Here is a 20,444-nt window from a genome sequence, read left to right as displayed (position 1 = left end):
TTAAACATAGTGTCATTAGTATTTAATTGCACATTTTATGAAAATACACATGTGTGAAAGAAATGTGAATATTCCTTTTTTTGCTATCAATCCATCAATTGGTTGAGTATTTCAGCATCCCTAAAAATCACAACATTTGATCCATGTTATTTAATTAAAAAAAAAAACCTTTCGAGTCTGCCAGAATTAGACTACAAATTAAAGCAACCTTTTAACGTTTGTAATACGCTGCGATTAAAATAGACTTCTAATTATTGTTTTTGCTTACGTGCATTTCAATGTGCTATTAAAATCTGGAGAAAAATCCCCAGCGCGTGAGCAGTCGTTTCTTCCCACTCAAACAATCTCTAAGATTAAGTTGCTTTTACGTTTGATAATAATTCGAGTCAAAGAAAGGTGCTGCCAGCTGTGTTGTTCCACTTCAGCGTCTGCACTCGCAAAAAACAAAACAAAAATGCTATCGTTTTAAAGAGGCAGCCAAACGCCTTTGCAAAACAAAAGGATGGGCCCCTTAATGGCATATCTTAATTAAAGTCTTGGGACAAACATGCAATCTAATTAAATGATAACAGGCATTGTTTTGTTTTGCTTTTATGACGCTACGGCGCTAATAAGAGAACTACAAATACACAACAGTAGCACAGAATCACAAGACAATTGTGAAAATAACGAGCTGGTTTATTAAAGATGTTGCAGTAATAAGTGTTTCACATGCCTAGGAGTGTTACTTTGATAAAAAAAAAACGAAAAAAACATGATCAGAAGTCGAGGTTTTGCTCTATCAGGGGTCAAAAATGCAAGGAGGGTGGAAAAAAAGTGCCGAATTTGCAGAGAAATGAGCTTTTTTGGAGTATTGCTTCCTAAAATGTTTCAATATTTTTATTTCTGTAGACCCAGTGTTCATTTTATCTCTGAAAAGTGATGCGTCCCGGGGACTCGCATGCTCAAAAATCTATGGGTCCCAAAAGAGATCTATGGGTCCCCAAAATTTAGTGTGCTCCATGCCCTTACAAACTATCGTATTTTCCCTTACAAAATACAAAAAGATCTTTTTTTTTTTCAAAAATGTTTATTTATGTAGTTTAACATTTATTGTACATGTGTTTCCTTATATCATATATATTGTTACTGAACATTTTGTTGTGAGACACTGAGTTGCTCAACATGAATGAGGTTTATTAGGAAAAAAGTTCAAAAATGAAATCGCTTGGACGTTCACCGTAGAAGGAAAAATACATGCAAATATAATTAAGTAGAATAATACATTTTCTTATTCAAATTATGAATTCATTTTCTGCATTAAATTATTGTTGGTAATATACTGATTAAAGGGATAGCCACAAACCTGTCTTTTTTCATTTTCTCCTTTTATACTTCCTTTTTTTCTTAACTTCTTTATACAACATAATCATTCGTAACATAATGCATCAGAGCAAGTGAGCCGTTCGAGAGCCGGCTCTTTAACGAGTTGAGCCGAAAAAGCCGGTTCTCTAAACAGAGACGGACTTTCACTACACAACTCGAACTGGAGATCGGCGTGCAGACGAAAACTCAAACCGCGAGACCAAAACAACAATGGCAAATTTGCCTGATGAAAAGTTTGGAGTGCGGTAAATCTTTGTTAAAAAATGATAATGACGATTTTGTGTCAAAAAAGTTGCGCCCCGGGGACGCACGTTGATTTGACACAATGCGTCCCCAGCAAAAATAATGCGTCTAGGACGCAGGGACGCGGGCGAACAAGAACACTGTAGACCCGATGCTAGCAGTAAACTAGCCGGATAAAAACCACCCGACTTGCTAGCACACAAACTGGTGTTCTGCTGTAATTTCCTACTTGGGCGAATCTTTCTACCGGAGGCTTAATCGACAGTCTTAAAATTGTCCCTAGGTGAGAGTTGGCAAGTGAGTTGTCCTTAATGTCCTACTCGGGCGAAGATTCAGTTGGAAAAAAGTTTTGTTCAGGTACAGTTGCCATTTTTTAACTTAATCAGAGAACATTAAGGGACACATTCTCGATTAAGCCACATCTGATCAACGTGTGACAGCACTAGCTCGAATATTGCCACATGATTGTTTTTCCTATTTAACTCATGTTAAGTGTGTAAATGTTCTCAGCATCATTCATTTTTGTTTTCTTTCAAACGTAATACAATCAGTAACGCTGAAACTCAAAGTTATTATCAACGAAACTTTTACTTTTTATATGAAATGAAGGGGTTGCTCAGTGGATGAGTGGTTAGTGCGTCTCCGGCACAGTTCTGAGGTCATGGGATCAAATCCAGCAACCAACCTTCCTGTACGGAGTTTGCATGTTCCCCCCATGCCTGCGTGGGTTTCATTTGGGCATTTCCTCCCACATTCCAAAAACATGCATTTCAGGTTAATTGGCCGTCCAAAATTGTCCCTAGGTGAGAGTTGGCAAGTGAGTTGTCCGTCTCTGTGTGCGCCGCGACTGGCTGGCAATCGTCCGAAGACAGCTGGCATAGTTGCCAGCACCCCAGCAACCCTACTGAGGATAAGTGATGCTGATAATGATCAGATCAGATCAGATCAGATCAGATATACTTTATTGTCATTCTTGTACACTTGTATACAGAACGAAATGTCGATACATCTAACCCGCACAGTTTCCTTAAATATAGAGGTATAAATATGTAGTATTGAGTATCGAAAAGGGATTTTATGTACAAAAAAATAAAATAAATTATATATATATATATATATATATATATATATATATATATATATATATATATATATATATATATATATATATATATATATATATATATATGGATGTGCAATGGTAGGTAAATACTGTAATTATAGTTATGAGTACTGTACAGTAGTGCAAAGAGTGCAAGAGGAGCAGCTGAACAGATGTGCAAAATGGGCAGTCAGGTAAAAAAGTCACTATACAATAACAATAACAATGGAGTACGGTAGTGCAGCGGAGAACAGATGCGCAAAGGAGTGGCTAGGTACAAGTGAACTGCCAGTAGTGCAAGGACAAAAAAACAAAACAATCAGATGTACAGATTAGCAGCTGGGTAGGCTTGCTATGTGTGTGATTGACCGTATAACAGGCTACTGGCCAGGGGGGCAAAGCTGTTGCAGAACCTGGTGGTCCTGCACCACACACTGCAGTACCTCTTCCCAGAGGCTAGCAGAGTGAACAGTCCATGATGGGGGTGAGAGGGGTCCTTAATGATGGATAATGGAACAATGGATGAATAAAATGAGGGTATTACGTTATGCCATCACATACACTGCGTGTAAAAGGCACGTATGACTGGTCAGACTGCACAATTCCCTGGAAATCGCTATCTGCTCAGTGTGCATGCTAGCGCACTGGGCATTAGTAGGACGTCTCGCCATGTAGGAAGAAAGTGCAGAACACCGGTAGCCCCAAAGCTAGCAGGAAGCTATGCCGGGCAAAATCAAAACCACCGCAACACACGGTTTAAAAAAAAACTCGGCAAACTCGAGGGGAGGCGAAGGTGAGCTAGAAACCAAGTCGCAGAGGCGGCAGGAAAACAAACACTATGCAGCCTTCTAGGAGGGCAAAAGACACAAAGCTCAGACGAAAATCGTCTCAAGGCTAATAGCAGGAGGGATGGTGAAAACGCCAATTCCTTCAAGCGGAAGCAAGCGGTATGCACCGCCATGCAAGAAGATAAAAGGGTAGAGAATGGAATGGAATTTACAGACATACCTAAAGAAAAAGGTGCCATGGAGTGACTAGTTTTTGGTATGCATTTCTCGAACATGCGCAAAGGTGAAACTTTGTGCTTGAAGCACCACCTCTGGTGGTTGGTAGGGATGGAGTAGAATGAGTGCCACAAACACAAGGAAGAATACCATCCATCCATTATCTGCACCGCTTATCCTCAGGGTTACGGGGAAGGAAGAATACAACACTGTATTTTTAACTTGTCAGCCTAGTAAAATAAAAACAAAAATAATAAATCTTATATGGCATTGGCTATCCCTGCAATTTCTTCTATTTTATGAATTGGCTTTTTATTATTAAAAAGCAAGATTATTTCAATCAAAAAAAATTCAAAAATAACAACAATTATATTTAAACTTAAAAGTAAAATAATTATTGACCTTTAAACCTCATACAATTCGGACATTTTTGATACATTTTAGTGATATTTTTACTAGGAAAAAAAAGGTAAAATATGCTGAAATCAGTTAAATTCAGGGCTTTAAAAAAAACGATATATTTTGAGAGAGCAGAAAGTACAGGATTAAGGCAAATGAAATTTTAAAAGTAATAATGTTAAGGATCGTAAATTTTATTATTCCAAATCTAAATGAGATATTTAAATGAATGTAAATTATGTGAAGGATTTCACAAATGTTCGATAGTCGCACACCTTTAGAAATAGCATATGTCAAGTCGGTAATCCAGCTCCTGCCAGACACGCTAAGGCATATTTTGGGTAACGGTCTTTAGCAGATTAGTATTTGTTTACTTTTTATATACAAATGAACTACTTGTGAATGGGTACAGGGAAATACATATGTTTATTATGATAATTGATTATTGATATTTAAAAGATATGAATGTATATGAAACAGACTGTATAGTAAAACAAGAATCATGTCAGCTCTTTCTAGATGAAGCTCAAATTAATACAAATATTTTGACCAATGAGTATTTAAAATAAATTCACGTTAATATGATAGTTCATGGGCAGCACGGCGGCGCAGTGGTTAGCACGTGTGTGGGTTCAAATACAGCTACTGGACTTACTGTGCGGAGTTTGTATGTTCTCCCCGTGCCTGCGTGGGTTTCCTCCGGGCACTCCGGTTTCCTCCCACATTCCAAAGACATGCATTTCAGGTGGATTGGGCGGTCCAAATTGTCCCTAGGTGTGAATGAGCAAGCGAGTTGTCTGTCCCTGTGTGCCCTGCGATTGGCTGGCAACCAGTTCAGGGTGTCCCCTGCCCACCGCCCGATGATTGATGGGATGGGCTCCAGCACCCCCGTGACCCTACTGAGGGTGAGCGGTGCAGCTAATGAGATGAGATGAGATGAGATGAGATGAGATGATAGTTCATTGAGTTTTGCATATAATTGAAACATTTTTTTTTCAATGAATTAAGTTTTTTTTATCACTAAGAGGTTCAAAAGTAATAATAAAATAAATGATACACATACCATTTAAAGGGCGTTTAGGAACCGCAGATGCAACATGGTTAATTCAGGTCAAGGTGCATTATTCTGCACAACGATCACTTTAATTCCATTTGTAGCGTCATCAATACGACTCTGAGCTAAACCACAGAAGAAGGACTGTGACCACAAAGGATGTGTCATTGAAGCTTTAATTCCCTTCTCTGGATGGTGAAACCTGCAAAAATACAATACAGTTCATTGAGACCATGTGCCAATAAGTTTGAAAATGTCATGTCCTGCACGGTTGTCATGGCGCCCAGCTGGCCCCGCCCCTTGACACCGCCTGAGACGCATTGGACTGATTGCTTTTGGAGTACTCAAACGCTCCTTTTGATACTGCCCCCTTGCCAGACCATGGCTTTAGCTTGTTGAATTCCTGTTTATGCCTGTTTGATCTGAGTAATGCCTAGTATGTAATTTTAATTGCCTTTGAACCTGTTTTGTTTTGTTTTTGGTATGTTTGTGTATTGGACATCTTTTGTTTCCTAATCAAAGTGACAGATCGTCCACTCAAATGAGTGCCGACTTCCTGCTTCCCGGTCCGTTTCCTGACAGAAAAATAAAGTTAACAGCTGTCTGAACTAATACAAGGTATGGTTTATACACCATACAAAAACTTTTATAAATATACGGCATTGCCTTGTTAATCCTTCAATATGGATGAGGATGCATTAGACATGCAACAGCTGTCAACCATTTCCTAAGTCTTTTTTATGTTTAGCTGGCGCAACCAAAAGTGACATGAAAAACCCGGGAGTAGTATTATTTCGCTACACTTTTCAACTTAAAGCTCAAATAAACCCAAAGTATCTTTACAGAACACTTAAACAACTTCCATCAATTTTTCAAGTTTGTATTTCATTTTAAACACAGTATCTTGTAAGTAAAGAAAAACATTTGCTTTATGGGCAACACATAATTGTTAAATTCTAAAGATCCATCCATCCATTATCAGCACTGCTTATCCTCAGTAGGGTCGTGGGGGTTCTAGAGCCCATCCCAGCTAACTCCGAGCAGTGGGCAGGGTACACCCTGAACTGAGGACAGCAGAGAAAATCATCGGGACTTCTCTCCCATCCATTCAGGACATTGGCCAGAAGCGCTGCCTATCCCGAGCCAAGAACATCATTAAGGACCCCTCCCACCCCTATCATGGACTGTTCTCTCTGCTAGCCTCTGGGAAGAGGTACTGCAGTGTGCGGTGCAGGACCACCAGGTCCTGCAACAGCTTTTTCCCCCTGGCCATTAAACTGTTAAATGGTCAATCACACACATAGTAAGCCTACACAGCTGCTAATCTGTACATCTGTTTGTTTTGGGGGTTTTTTGCACTACTGTCAGTTCTCTTATACCTAGCCACTTTGCACATCTGTTCTCCTCTGCACTATCATACTCAAGTGTTATTGTTATTGTATAGTGACTTGTTTACCTGACTGCCCATTTTGCACATCTGGTTAGCTGCTCCTCTTGCACTCTTTGCACTACTGTAAAATACTATACATAGCTATAATTATCTATTATATTATTGGTACTTCAATACTCCAACTCAATACAACATTTTATTTATATCTGTACATTCAAGGAAACTGTGCGGGTCAGATGTATCGACATTTCATCCTGTATACACGTGTACAAGAATGACAATAAAGTATATCTGAATCTAAATCTGAATCTGAATCTGAATATGAACTGGTTGCCAGCCAGCCGCAGGACACCAAGAGACAGACCACTTGCTTGCTCATTCACACCTAGGGACAATTTTAACCGGACAATCAACCTGAAATGCTCGTTTTTGGAATTAGGGGAGGAAATCGGAGTGCCCGGAGGAAACCCACGCAAGCACGGGGAGAACATGCAAATTCCACACAGCAAGGCTGGTAGCTGGATTTGATCCCTTGACCTCAGAACTGTGCCGCGCACGCGCTAACCACTGAGCCATTTTGCGACCCTCTTCTAAAAATCCACACAATTTTAAAATCATTGAATCATCAAGAATAGAATAGAATAGAATATACCTTTATTATCGTTGTTACAAAATGGGTTGAACATATTGTGACAACAAAATTGGACTACAGTGGAACCTCGGTTTTCGAACGCCTCTCAGTTCGAACAAATCGGACTCCGACCAAAAATCTCGAAAAATTCTTGCTTCGCTGTTCGGTCAAAAAATCGGAGTTCAAACGCCGGTAATGCGTGAGTGCGTACGCTCGGGTGCGATGCTGAGCGGCGTACAGGTGTAGGTCGCTCTTTTCGTGACCGACTGTTATCGCGTGCGAACGTGCTTCGTTTTGCTTTCGCTTTTAATATAGGTGTACGAAGTGTTTTAGCCCCTAATTATGCCTCCGAAGAAAGTCAGTGCAAGCAGCAAAGTTGCTACAGCTGAAAAAAGAAAAGTAGTGCGTACAACTATTGCATTTAGGAAAGAAATAATAGCAAAATATGAAGGAGGTGTGCGAGTGTCTGATCTTGCCTGCGCCTTCTGCTGACCACGCCAAAAGTAAGAAATCCTTTTCATAATGCTTTTCTTTATCTTTTTTTTTACACGTTCATGTTAGCGTTATCTTGACGCGAACGTACGATTAGCCTGGGTTAGCTTTATGTTTCCGTTAAACATTCAAGGTAAACATTCAGGGTGTCGGAACGGAGCCCAACATTCAGGGTGTTGGAACGGAGCCCCCTTTCCAATGAACTGCTCACCACTTGTTGTGGAGACCCGGGTCCTAAATGACTTGTAAGCGACCTGATTTTTTTAATTTTAACACGTTTATGTTAGCGTAATCTTTCGCACGGAAGATTACAATAATGCGGACGTACGATTAGCCTGGGTTAGCTTTATGTTTACGTTAAATATTCAAGGTAAACATTCAGGGTGTTGGAACGGATTAAAACGATTTACATTATTTTTAATGGGAAAAATGATTTCGGTGATCGAACAAATCGGTTTTCGAACAGGATTCTGGAACGGATTATGGTCGAGAACCGAGGTTCCACTCTATTAGTACTGTTTAAATTTAACTTCGTTAAAACAAAAGGGAGACTTTTCCCGTGGTTCTTGGGGCAATTGCTCACATGTACCATTTGACACACGTCTCCTCTTTATCCTTGTTAACGCAGCCTGCATTTTTCATGCAATTTTATTAAATGGAAGCTGTGTACTTTTGACAGCTCTTGAACTTCTTATCCCATTACCTGAGAAACCTATTCTCTACATAAACATGTTTTTGCCCTTACATGTTTCCAGTCCAGATCATTATTTCTGATGAATGGATGGAAAAAGAGACTCGGCCAGGCATGGAAAATATGTCTGAAATAGGCGCTGCATCAGTGGACAGGAGAAGGTTTATATTAAGAAAGGTTGCAGAACAAAATTTCGGAAGGCCCTTCGATGCAGATGTCTCAGATCCACATTGCCCAAATAAACTCATACACTACCAATGACAGTTACGAATGTCACAGATCCTTTTGAAATTCTGTGCTGAGAGAATTTGATGGATTTAGACGTCAACCATTCATTTTCAACTTAAGTAGATAACTTGGTGAAATGAGTTAAGTGGCCACAAAGAAGTAGCATATAACTGACTTCCTTAATTCCACAATTAACTAGTTAGCCGGTTGCTAACTTTCTTAAATGCTACAATTAACTTGTTATTTTGTAGCTAACTTTTCTTCAATGCCTCGATCAATTAGTTACTAGCTAAAGGTTGATCATCAGTACTGGCTTTTAGTAATTCAAATGTATCTTTTAGATTTATCTCTTCAATTTCACTATTTAATAGATGTTACAGATAGCAAAAATCCATTTCCGATTCAGTGCCGTGGACAGATTTAGTCATCACTCTCCCATTTTCCACTTAAAGTAGTTAACTTGGTAGTAAACAGGGCTGGCGGTGATGGTATAAATGCCATGATAAACTAGTTAGTAGCTATTGGTTGATAATGTGTAATAGCTCTCAGTTATTGAAATTTATCTTTTTTATTTATTTATTTTATGTTACCAACGTCAAACATCCATTTCAATTCCTCTGCCAATGACAGATTTAGACGATCAATTTTCTATTTTCCGCTTAAGAAGTTAACTTGGTAGTGCCATGATCAGCTAGCTAGTAGCTGGTGTTTGATAATGTGTAATAGCTCTCAGTAATGGAAATTTATCTTTTTTATTTATTTATTTTATGTTACCAACGTCAAACATCCATTTCAATTCCTCTGCCATTGACAGATTTAGACGATCAATTTTTTATTTTCCGCTTAAGAAGTTAACTTGGTAGTGCCATGATCAGCTAGCTAGTAGCTGTTGGTTGATAATGTGTAATAGCTCTCAGTAATGGAAATGTATCTTTTTTATTTATTTATTTTATGTTACCAACGTCAAACATCCATTTCAATTCCTCTGCCATTGACAGATTTAGACGATCAATTTTCTATTTTCCGCTTAAGTAGTTAACTTGGTAGTGCCATGATCAGCTAGCTAGTAGCTGTTGATTGATAATGTGTAATAGCTCTCAGTAATGGAAATTTATCTTTTTTATTTATTTATTTTATGTTACCAACGTCAAACATCCATTTCAATTCCTCTGCCATTGACAGATTTAGACGATCAATTTTCTATTTTCCGCTTAAGTAGTTAACTTGGTAGTGCCATGATCAGCTAGCTAGTAGCTGTTGTTTGATAATGTGTAATAGCTCTCAGTAATGGAAATGTATCTTTTTAATTTATTTATTTTATGTTACCAACGTCAAACATCCATTTCAATTCCTCTGCCATTGACAGATTTAGACGATCAATTTTCTATTTTCCGCTTAAGTAGTTAACTTGGTAGTGCCATGATCAGCTAGCTAGTAGCTGTTGGTTGATAATGTGTAATAGCTCTCAGTAATGGAAATGTATCTTTTTAATTTATTTATTTTATGTTACCAACGTCAAACATCCATTTCAATTCCTCTGCCATTGACAGATTTAGACGATCAATTTTTTATTTTCCGCTTAAGAAGTTAACTTGGTAGTGCCATGATCAGCTAGCTAGTAGCTGTTGGTTGATAATGTGTAATAGCTCTCAGTAATGGAAATTTATCTTTTTTATTTATTTATTTTATGTTACCAACGTCAAACATCCATTTCAATTCCTCTGCCATTGACAGATTTAGACGATCAATTTTCTATTTTCCGCTTAAGTAGTTAACTTGGTAGTGCCATGATCAGCTAGCTAGTAGCTGTTGGTTGATAATGTGTAATAGCTCTCAGTAATGGAAATGTATCTTTTTTATTTATTTATTTTATGTTACCAACGTCAAACATCCATTTCAATTCCTCTGCCATTGACAGATTTAGACGATCAATTTTCAATTTTCCGCTTAAGTAGTTAACTTGGTAGTGCCATGATCAGCCAGCTAGTAGCTGTTGATTGATAATGTGTAATAGCTCTCAGTTATTGAAATTTATCTTTTTTATTTATTTATTTTATGTTACCAACGTCAAACATCCATTTCAATTCCTCTGCCATTGACAGATTTAGACGATCAATTTTCTATTTTCCGCTTAAGTAGTTAACTTGGTAGTGCCATGATCAGCTAGCTAGTAGCTGTTGGTTGATAATGTGTAATAGCTCTCAGTAATGGAAATGTATCTTTTTAATTTATTTATTTTATGTTACCAACGTCAAACATCCATTTCAATTCCTCTGCCAATGACAGATTTTTGACGATCAATTTTCTATTTTCCGCTTAAGTAGTTAACTTGGTAGTGCCATGATCAGCTAGCTAGTAGCTGTTGATTGATAATGTGTAATAGCTCTCAGTAATGGAAATTTATCTTTTTTATTTATTTATTTTATGTTACCAACGTCAAACATCCATTTCAATTCCTCTGCCATTGACAGATTTAGACGATCAATTTTCTATTTTCCGCTTAAGTAGTTAACTTGGTAGTGCCATGATCAGCTAGCTAGTAGCTGTTGGTTGATAATGTGTAATAGCTCTCAGTAATGGAAATGTATCTTTTTAATTTATTTATTTTATGTTACCAACGTCAAACATCCATTTCAATTCCTCTGCCATTGACAGATTTAGACGATCAATTTTCTATTTTCCGCTTAAGTAGTTAACTTGGTAGTGCCATGATCAGCTAGCTAGTAGCTGTTGATTGATAATGTGTAATAGCTCTCAGTTATTGAAATGTATCTTTTTTATTTATTTATTTTATGTTACCAACGTCAAACATCCATTTCAATTTGACAGATTTAGACAATCAATTTTCTATTTTCCGTTTGAGTAGTTAACTTGGTAGTGCCATGATCAGCTAGCTAGTAGCTGTTGGTTGATAATCAGTTCTAGCTTTTGCCAAATCAATTACATCTTTTAAATTCCCTCCCTCTATTTGCCTACTTGGGAAATGTTACGACGTCAAAGATCTATTTTTAAATTCAATGCTATTGACGGTTTTAAACGTCAATCTTACATCTTCCACTTAGTCAATTGGGCTGGCAGTGAACGAGTTAACGATTTAAATATGAAAAGTTGAACTTGAGAGACGTGTATTCAAGTCATCCAGTGACAGTTTCCATATGTCTGAATTCCCGGACTCGACCTTTTACACCGACAAGGATCCTCTTGCTGTTTCCTTCTGTAAACATCTGCTCAGCTGTGATAGCTTTTGAAATATTAGCCGGCAGAGCTCCCTGAGTGGCCTGCCACTTGCAGAATAAATTACGCTGGACTTGTTTTTTTATTCCCTGGGGAGCAATTGCAAAGGAGAATCTGCACCCCAGGAATATGGTCTACTCCCTGGTGTTGTTTACAAACCCGTTGATTACCTGGTATTTCATTTTGTTCTCCCTACATCAAACCGAGGGGTGGGATGAATGCTACTGTGATACTACCCAGTAACAGTAATTCACACCTTAGATGAAAAGCTTGACATCATTCAACTTGTGAATTTATCACATCTGAACTATCACTTCTGGTCCATTCAGCTTTCATCCAGCAAACCCCATTAAAAGATTACCGTGAATTCTTGACTAGAGAGTGCACCTTATTAAAAACCACAATGGCAAATTTATGAAAGGAACTGTTTTTGTACAAGCCGCACCGGATTATAAGCCTCAGGCTCAAACAGCACGTCAATTTCCTACATTTGAAAAATATCAGCTGGGAAATGTCTAGTATAGAAATGTAACACATTGTGGAGTGATTAAGACATGCTTTTGCGGACTTTCTCCACGGCTGTCAATCTTAATCAACTAGCACTGCAGTCAATATAAATTACATTTGCATTAACATGCAGGAGTGTGAAAAACGTTCCCAAAATAAAACTCAATGTAGTGTATAAAAAAAAACTACAATTACCAAAACCTAAGCCCTTACAAACACAACATCCTGTAGACATGCGCCTGATCTTAAGCTCTCCCATCCTTTGCGCACAAGACAAAATAATAGAGAGGAAAGCGAGTGACAGGAGACCAAGTATTGCTACTACGACATTGAAATAATGTCTGGTGAATCACAGTCAAATTTACACTAAATAACCGTACACCCTATTCATCATTAATTGACAGAAGAATAAATAAATACAGTGTAACCTCGGTTTTCGAACGCCTCTCGGTTCGAATAAATCGGTTCTCGACCAAAAATTTAGAAAAATTCTTGCTTCGCTTTTCGTTCAAAAAATCGGAGTTCGCCGGTACGCTAGGGGCGATGCTGAGCGGCGTACGGGTGTAGATTGCCCCCACCCCTCGTGAAGAACTGTTGTCACGTGAGCGCGCACTCCTTTTTGCTTTCGTTTTTAATATCGGAGAACAAAGTGTTTTAACCCCTAATTATGCCTTGGAAGAAGGTCAGTGCAAGCAGCAAAGTTGCTACAGGTGAAAAAAGAAGAGTAGTGCGTACAAATATTACATTTAGGAAAAAAATAATAGCAAAATATGAAGAAGATGTGCGAGTTTCCCTTCTTTCGCGGGAATAGAGCATGGCTTCTGCAGACCACCACAAAGGTAAGAAATCCTATTCATAATTATTTTCTTTATCCTTTAACCGCTCACCACTTGTTGTGGGGACCCGGGTGCTAAATGACGTGTAAATGACCTGATTTTTTTTATTTTTACACGTTCAGGTTAGCGTAATCTTTCTTACGGAAGATTACGCTAACGCGAACGTACAATTAGCCTGGGTTAGCTTCATGTTTACTTTCATGTTAAACGTTCAGGGTGTTGTAATGGATTAAAATGATTTTACATTACTTTTAATAGGAAAAACGATTTATCGGTGATCGAGCAAATCGGTTTTCGAACAAGGTTCTGGAACGGTCGAGAACCGAATTTCCACTGTATATAAACCGTAGCATTAAAAAACATTTTATTGTCTTACCTTAACTTATAAATGAATTGTATGTGCTGCACCTTTTGGGAAAAAAACATAAATAGATAGGTAACTCTCTATTATGAAAAAAAAGTCAATGCAACGAAAAAAAAAATGACAGGAATGCTTGACTTACTGTTAGCTTGCTAACACTAGCAGTAATTTTACAGGGAGTGCAGAATTATTAGGCAAGTTGTATTTTTGAGGATTAATTTTATTATTGAGCAACAACCATGTTCTTAATGAACCCAGAAGTCTCATTAATATCAAAGCTGAATATTTTGGAAGTTGGAGTGGGGCTTTTTTAGTTTTAGCTATTTTAGGAGGATATCTGTGTGTGCAGGTGACTACGTATGTGTAAAAGAGAGTATAGCAAGGTGTGTATGTTAGTATAGTTGTATGTGTGAGATAGCATAGTAGTTTGTGTTTATGGCTACAATTGTGTTTGTATGAGAGTATATTTTTGGCTGTGTGAGAGTATGACATTGAATACAACAGCAAGTATGATTTACTTCTCTAACGTCTTCTCATAGGATTACAATGCTAATCTCTATTTGTACAAATCAAAATGTGAAATAATGCATGTGATCATCCCTCATCCTCTTAATCCCAAGTTCTAAAAACAACGCAACTGTAAAACCATTTCCCGTGAAGTTGCACTCTGCTAAGCCGAGACAGCAGCGAGAGGATAATCACCAACTGCACGTTGTTTCAGATCTAATGCCTCACAACCTTTTCTTTTTTGCAGGCCTCTTCGTGACTACAAAGGGTGCTAAATGAGTACCGTAAATTCCGGACTATAAGCCGCTACTTTTTTCCCTAACTTTCAACCCTGCGGTTTATTCAGTGATGCGGCCAATTCATGTAATTTTTCTAACAGCCGCCAGCGGCGCTCGAGTACAAAAGGTAAGATTTAGACCGGTGGAATATATGCGCCGGGGAAGACTGCAACTTCTTAGCTTGTGCACAAATTAAATTAGCGTAGACATATCCTCATCATGCATATTGCAAAAAGGCACATGACGTAGCTTTCAAGCTAAAAGCAAACGAGCAGTCCGATAAAGAAGGAAACAGGGCTACTGCACGTGGAATTCTCTTTGCGAGCGTGTTGCTAGCGTGTTTTTGAATAAGGGAACGTGGGACGACGTCTGTATGACAAAGCCTCTTTCCCATGCTGGGGAAGACGACTTTGATGATGTCAGTTATAAGGAGGGAGACGAGGACGGTTTACCGTGATTTCTACAAGTACGGTATTTTTTTTTTTTTTATCAGACCCGTTCACTGTGTTGCGAGCATGTTGCTAGTAGCGTTTTGCTACCCTTCACAGGCATGGTTTGGGATGAAAGTTAAAATATAATAATTAAAGCTTTGAAAACTCTCTCGGTGTACCGTCTTTCTTTGTAAATATGTGTAACTGATGTATAATATGTATTTGCACCTGTATATTTTCGTAATGTATTTATTTGAGACACTTATTCTGATATGTTTTGCGAATTAAAAAAGAGGGGCGGAGCAAACGCGGGCTGCATCAAACCTTAAGTACCGGTATCATTTTCTGTTCATTTTGCCGGCTGTGGTTTTTGGTCTGTGTACTTTGTATTCAGTTACTATCGCGGGACTCAAAGCCGGGTTTGGGCTAATTTTGTGATTATGTTACATGTTTTAATGTGGGCGCATGCGGCTCATATACAGGTGCGGCTTGTGCAAAATCTGTTTTCCTCTTAAAATGTGGTGGCTGCGGCTTATAATCAGGTGCGCTCTATAGTCTGGAATTTACGGTAGGGTTTTTTAGATACGCGGTGACTGTCAGGTGATTGTCGGGGGAAAAAACAGGGGCAAACGCTCGCAATTAAAGTCGTTAAACCTGGCTCTCCCCATAAATAATTGGCAGGACCTTTACCTTTCCCCTATAGAACGATCGCACTGCAATTTACGCATCACCTTCGTTTCGTTGTCTTTGGTCGTCATCGCCGTTGGACTGAAAAGAGATGTTTGTTTACCGCAATGGCCACAGAGTCCACAAATTACTTTCAGCCACTTTAGCGCACCTCGTTCTCAGCTTCGATGTGTTCTAAAAGAAAAAAGTCTCTAGTGGCTAACAGACGACACAACTTGAATAAGTTATTCTTTAACAGAACAAGAGCAGAAAAAAAATCAATGTCAGGGCACAACGTGTAGAGGAGGGAGAAGTCACTGTGGATTCTTTGTGCCTTTACTTTTTCTTTACTTTGTTACCTCTGCATCACCTTTTCCAATAGTTCAAACGAATAACTTTGGAGGTGTTTTTTTTTCACTGTCTTCACCTTGTGTTGGCCTAAGGGAAATCAAATTTAGGGATGTCAAATTTGAAGAGACATTGTGAATTTATTAGCGCCGAGTAATGGTTACAAAACATAATCATTAAAAAAACAAAACAATGTTGATTAATAATAGGAGTGGTTTGACACTTTATTTGTACTACTGACTTTATTTTCAAAATCTTGTGCAATGGAAGCAGTGTTCCCTCTAAACTGTGGGCGTGCGCAATTGCGCACTGCTCGCGCATTCTCAGCGCAAAAGAAAATCTATCCAGCGCAATGTTCCCTCTAAGCTGCGTCTGTGCGCAATTGCGCACTACCCAGAGCTTTTCCGTGCACGAGAAAATCTAGCCAGCTCACAAAAATCAGGGCTCGAAATTGCTAATCAAGAAGCGACTTAGAACGAAGTAAAAAAAAGTTGAGTGAGGTCAGTAGAGTTTTTTGAGAACCGGCTTCTTCGGCTCGGCTCACTAAAAAGAACCGGGTCCCAAAGGGCTCTTCAGGTTGTTTTTGCTTCTTTATTATATAAATTTGTGCACAAAATGACTTAAAAGAAGAAGGGGGAAATACAACAAAAAAGAAAAAAATACCAAAATGAAAAAGTAGGGAAAAGCTGAGAAAAAAAAGAAACAAAAGGACGAAAAAAAGAAGGAAAAATTCTGAAAAAGCCAGAAAAAAAGAAGAAAGAAACAAAGGGAAAACAAATTAATAGAGAACAAAAAGAAAAAAGTAACAGCTAGGGAAAAAAATGAGATTTTTTTTAAAGGAATTTCAAAAAAAGTAGAAAAAAACACGGAAAAAGAAGAAAAAGTTTGTGTTGCATTCAAATAATTTCCAATTATATCTAGTGAATCTTGTTGCCAACATTGTACTTCCACTAAAATATGTGATAAAGTACAGTTCTGTATCTTGCAACCGACTAAATAAGCCCTCCAAAATGTTAATATTATGCGACAAAATATATCAGGAAATAAAAAGAAATGGACATCTTGTGAAAGAATTGTAAGAACAAACGACGTTTGTAGGCCGTACAACCTTTGCAATGGTACATGAGTCAATTCATTCAAAAGAGAAAAATAATTTTGCATTGCCGGAAACTCAGCAAAATGTAACTTGATGTCAAGTTTTGGACATGTTTGATAATGATTTAGCTGCCACACTTGGGATTGCCGTTGCTCACTGTTGTTTCAAGCGTTGCTCACCAACTTTGTGTGAACGCTCAGACCCGTAGAAAATTACAGGGAACATTGAATGGAATACTGTAGTTGTCATTTTGATATTGTTATAAAGCAGTGGTTCTCAACTCGTCTGACTGAGGATCCACTATTCCACTCTCATGACAAGCTGTGACCCAAACCAAGAAATGTATCGTATAAAAGGATTGTGCAGTATTAAGCAGAGACAGTAGTTTTTCCAAAAATAAGTACTGTATTTGCTCGCATATAAGCCTACTAAACTAAATATGAATACAATTATGACTCACAACACGTGGTAAGCTTTCTCTCCTGGCTTTGATCTCCTTGATCTCCGGCAAAACTAACATAAAATGCGACAGAAACAAAATGAAAAGAAATCCAAACAGCTTGCCAACATCATTTTTGCCGTTCCATGTGTTCCGTTACTCCCCAAGCCTGCACAAAATTTAGTCTTTTTATTCATATTTAGTTTATTTTGTCTTTTATTAGCATATTTGGTATTGGAGTAATCCAAAAGTAATTGCAAGTAATCAAGTTAAAGTAACCCTACCCAACCCTGCCTATATCACATATAAGCGACCCCCTAAAACTGATTTAAAACAGCCACATACTAAGGAGTCCGTATCCAGAATGTTAAAAAAATCTTGTACCTAAACTAAAATAATGACCTAATTTTGTCAATAATAAAGATCAATATAGAGGTAAAAGAGCTAGGAACACAATATTTTAAGCCATATATTTTTCGTTCAAGCAGTGCTTTAGTGGGAGACAGTCGTACAATATTTTTCGGATTTGCAATCATTTCCTTTTTCGGCTCGATCGTTGTTGTTATAGTTTTTCACTTTTCCTTCCCCTTATCAATACCTTTTTAGGACCCTTTATTATGGGTAAATTTTGTCCCGCGATCCACTGAAAATGGGTCCGTGACCCACTTTTGTGACCCGGCCCACCAGTTGAAAACCCCGTTTGTTTTTTTTTGTTACACTGCTGCTTCTTTGTCCCTTGTATTCGTTTCTGTAATAGTTATAATAGAAACATTGATATGTCTTATTTTATACTGCTAAAGTTTGCATTTTTATTATTTGATAAAAATATTTTAAGTGCCTGATAAAATCTTTTTGATGTGTTTTTATATTTATAAACTTACTCAGAGTCAGTCAAATTATACAACGAACATGATATTTCAAAACAAAAATTATCAGTATCAAATTGGTATCAATCAATATTCTTTTATTTAATTGGATCGGATCGAGAACAACATTTGAAGTATCGCCCTGTCAGGGTCTGGTGTGCCTCCTTCCCCTAGGGGGCGCCGAGTGTGGTGTGCACAATATCCAAACATATGTTCCTATTTATCCTCATCCTTCATTAGGATATTTTGGTCATTTTAATTCCACTGCCACGCCATGCCAGGTCTGTTTCTTTTGTTTCTCATTTCTGGTTTGGACATATTAGTTTGTTACTTTGTTCCTTGCATTTTCGATTTCTGGTTTTGGTCATTGTTTGTGGTTTGGACTTTTTTAGTTTGGTTTTGTTTGTACATTTTTTTGTTTTGTGTACCCTTGTTTGTTTGTCACTTTGTACTTCGTTTTGTTTTTAAATATTTTCCCTTGTTTTAAGCACACCTGTCTCCAGTACCTGCTTCCCCCACATGGATCCATCATCACCCTAAAACCATACCAGGGTTGGGTAGGGTTACTTTAACTTGATTACTTTCAATTACTTTTGGATTATTCCAATACCATCCATCCATCCATTGTCTTCCGCTTATCCGAGGTCAGGTCGTGGGGGCAGCAGCGTTAAAAGGGAAGCCCAGACGTCCCTATCCCCAGCCACTTCCTCCAGCTCATCCGACGGGACCCCGAGGCGTTCCCAAGCCAGCCGAGAGACATAGTCTCTCCAACGTGTCCTGGGCCGCCCCCGGGGCCTCCTGCCGGTGGGACATGCCCGGAACACCTCCCGAGGGAGGCGTCCAGGAGGCATCCTTATTAGATGCCCGAGCCACCTCAACTGGCTCCTCTCAACGCGGAGGAGCAGTGGCTCTACTCCGAGTCCCTCCCGGATGACTGAGCTTCTCACCCTATCTCTAAGGGAGAACCCAGCCACCCTGCGGAGGAAACTCATTTCGGCCGCTTGTATCCGGGATCGAGTTCTTTCGGTCATAACCCAAAGTTCATGACCATAGGTGAGGGTAGGAACGTAGATCGACCGGTAGATCGAGAGCTTTGCCTTCCGGCTCAGCTCCCTCTTCACCACGACAGACCGGTACAGGGTCCGAATGACGGCAGACGCTGCACCGACCCGTCTGTCGATCTCCCGTTCCATCCTACCCTCACTCGTGAACAAGACCCCAAGATACTTGAACTCCTCCACTTGGGGCAAGACCTCCTCCCCGACACGGAGGGAGCATACCACCCTTTTCCGACTGAGAACCATGGCCTCGGACTTGGAGGTGCTGATCCCCATCCCGGCCGCTTCACACTCGGTTGCGAATCGCTCCAGCGAGAGCTGAAGATCACGGGCTGAGGAAGCCAACAGCACCACATCATCTGCAAAAAGCAGTGACGCAATGCTGAGGCCCCCAAACCGGACTCCATCCCCGCCAAGGCTGCGCCTAGAAATTCTGTCCATAAAAGTTATGAACAGAATCGGTGACAAAGGGCAGCCCTGGCGGAGCCCAACCCTCACCGGGAACGAATCCGACTTATTGCCGGCAATGCGGACCAGACTCTGGCACCGGGCATACAGGGACCGCACAGCCCGGATAAGACTGTGCGGTACCCCATACTCCCGAAGCACCCCCCACAGGGCCTCCCGAGGAACACGGTCGAATGCCTTCTCCAAGTCCACAAAACACATGTAGACCGGACAGGCAAACTCCCATGCACCCTCAAAGACCCTGAAGAGTGTATAGAGCTGGTCCAGTGTTCCACGGCCAGGACGAAAACCACACTGTTCCTAATATGCTAATAAAAGACAAAAGAAACTAAATATGAATAAAATTATGACTCACAACACGTGGTAAGCTTTCTCTCCTGGCTTTGATCTCTTTGATCTCCGGCAAAACTAACATAAAATGCGACAGAAACAAAATGAAACTAAATCTAAACAGCTTGCCAACATCATTTTTGCCGTTCCATGTATTCCGTTACTCCCCAAGCCTGCACAAAATTTAGTTATCTTATTCATATTTAGTTTATTTTGTTTTTTATTAGCATATTTGGTAGTGGAGTAATCCAAAAGTAATTGCAAGTAATCAAGTTAAAGTAACCCTACCCAACCATGAACCATACCACGCTAGGCCCGATCAAATATTTTCACTCACTAATCTCCCGCTATTTTATAACATTAACACTCTTTCTACGGTTTATTTTTCACGATGGGTAAATTAAATCTCTCTTTGCGCTA

The 20,444-nt window shown here is 39.1% G+C and overlaps 1 protein-coding gene across 3 annotated transcripts in view; it reads right to left on the bottom strand.

Moving 5' to 3' along the window:
- The window catches only part of LOC148364667 (A-type voltage-gated potassium channel KCND3-like), a 171,165-nt gene that overhangs the window by 88,736 nt on the left and 61,985 nt on the right, over window positions 1–20,444 (bottom strand). The window lies entirely within an intron of this gene.

The sequence above is a fragment of the Urocampus carinirostris genome, chromosome 6 (genome assembly GCF_059441175.1).
Source record: "Urocampus carinirostris isolate Australia breed hairy pipefish chromosome 6, RoL_Ucar_1.0, whole genome shotgun sequence".
NCBI classification, from domain to species: Eukaryota; Metazoa; Chordata; class Actinopteri; order Syngnathiformes; family Syngnathidae; genus Urocampus; species Urocampus carinirostris.
This window is presented reverse-complemented; position numbering and strand designations above follow the sequence as displayed.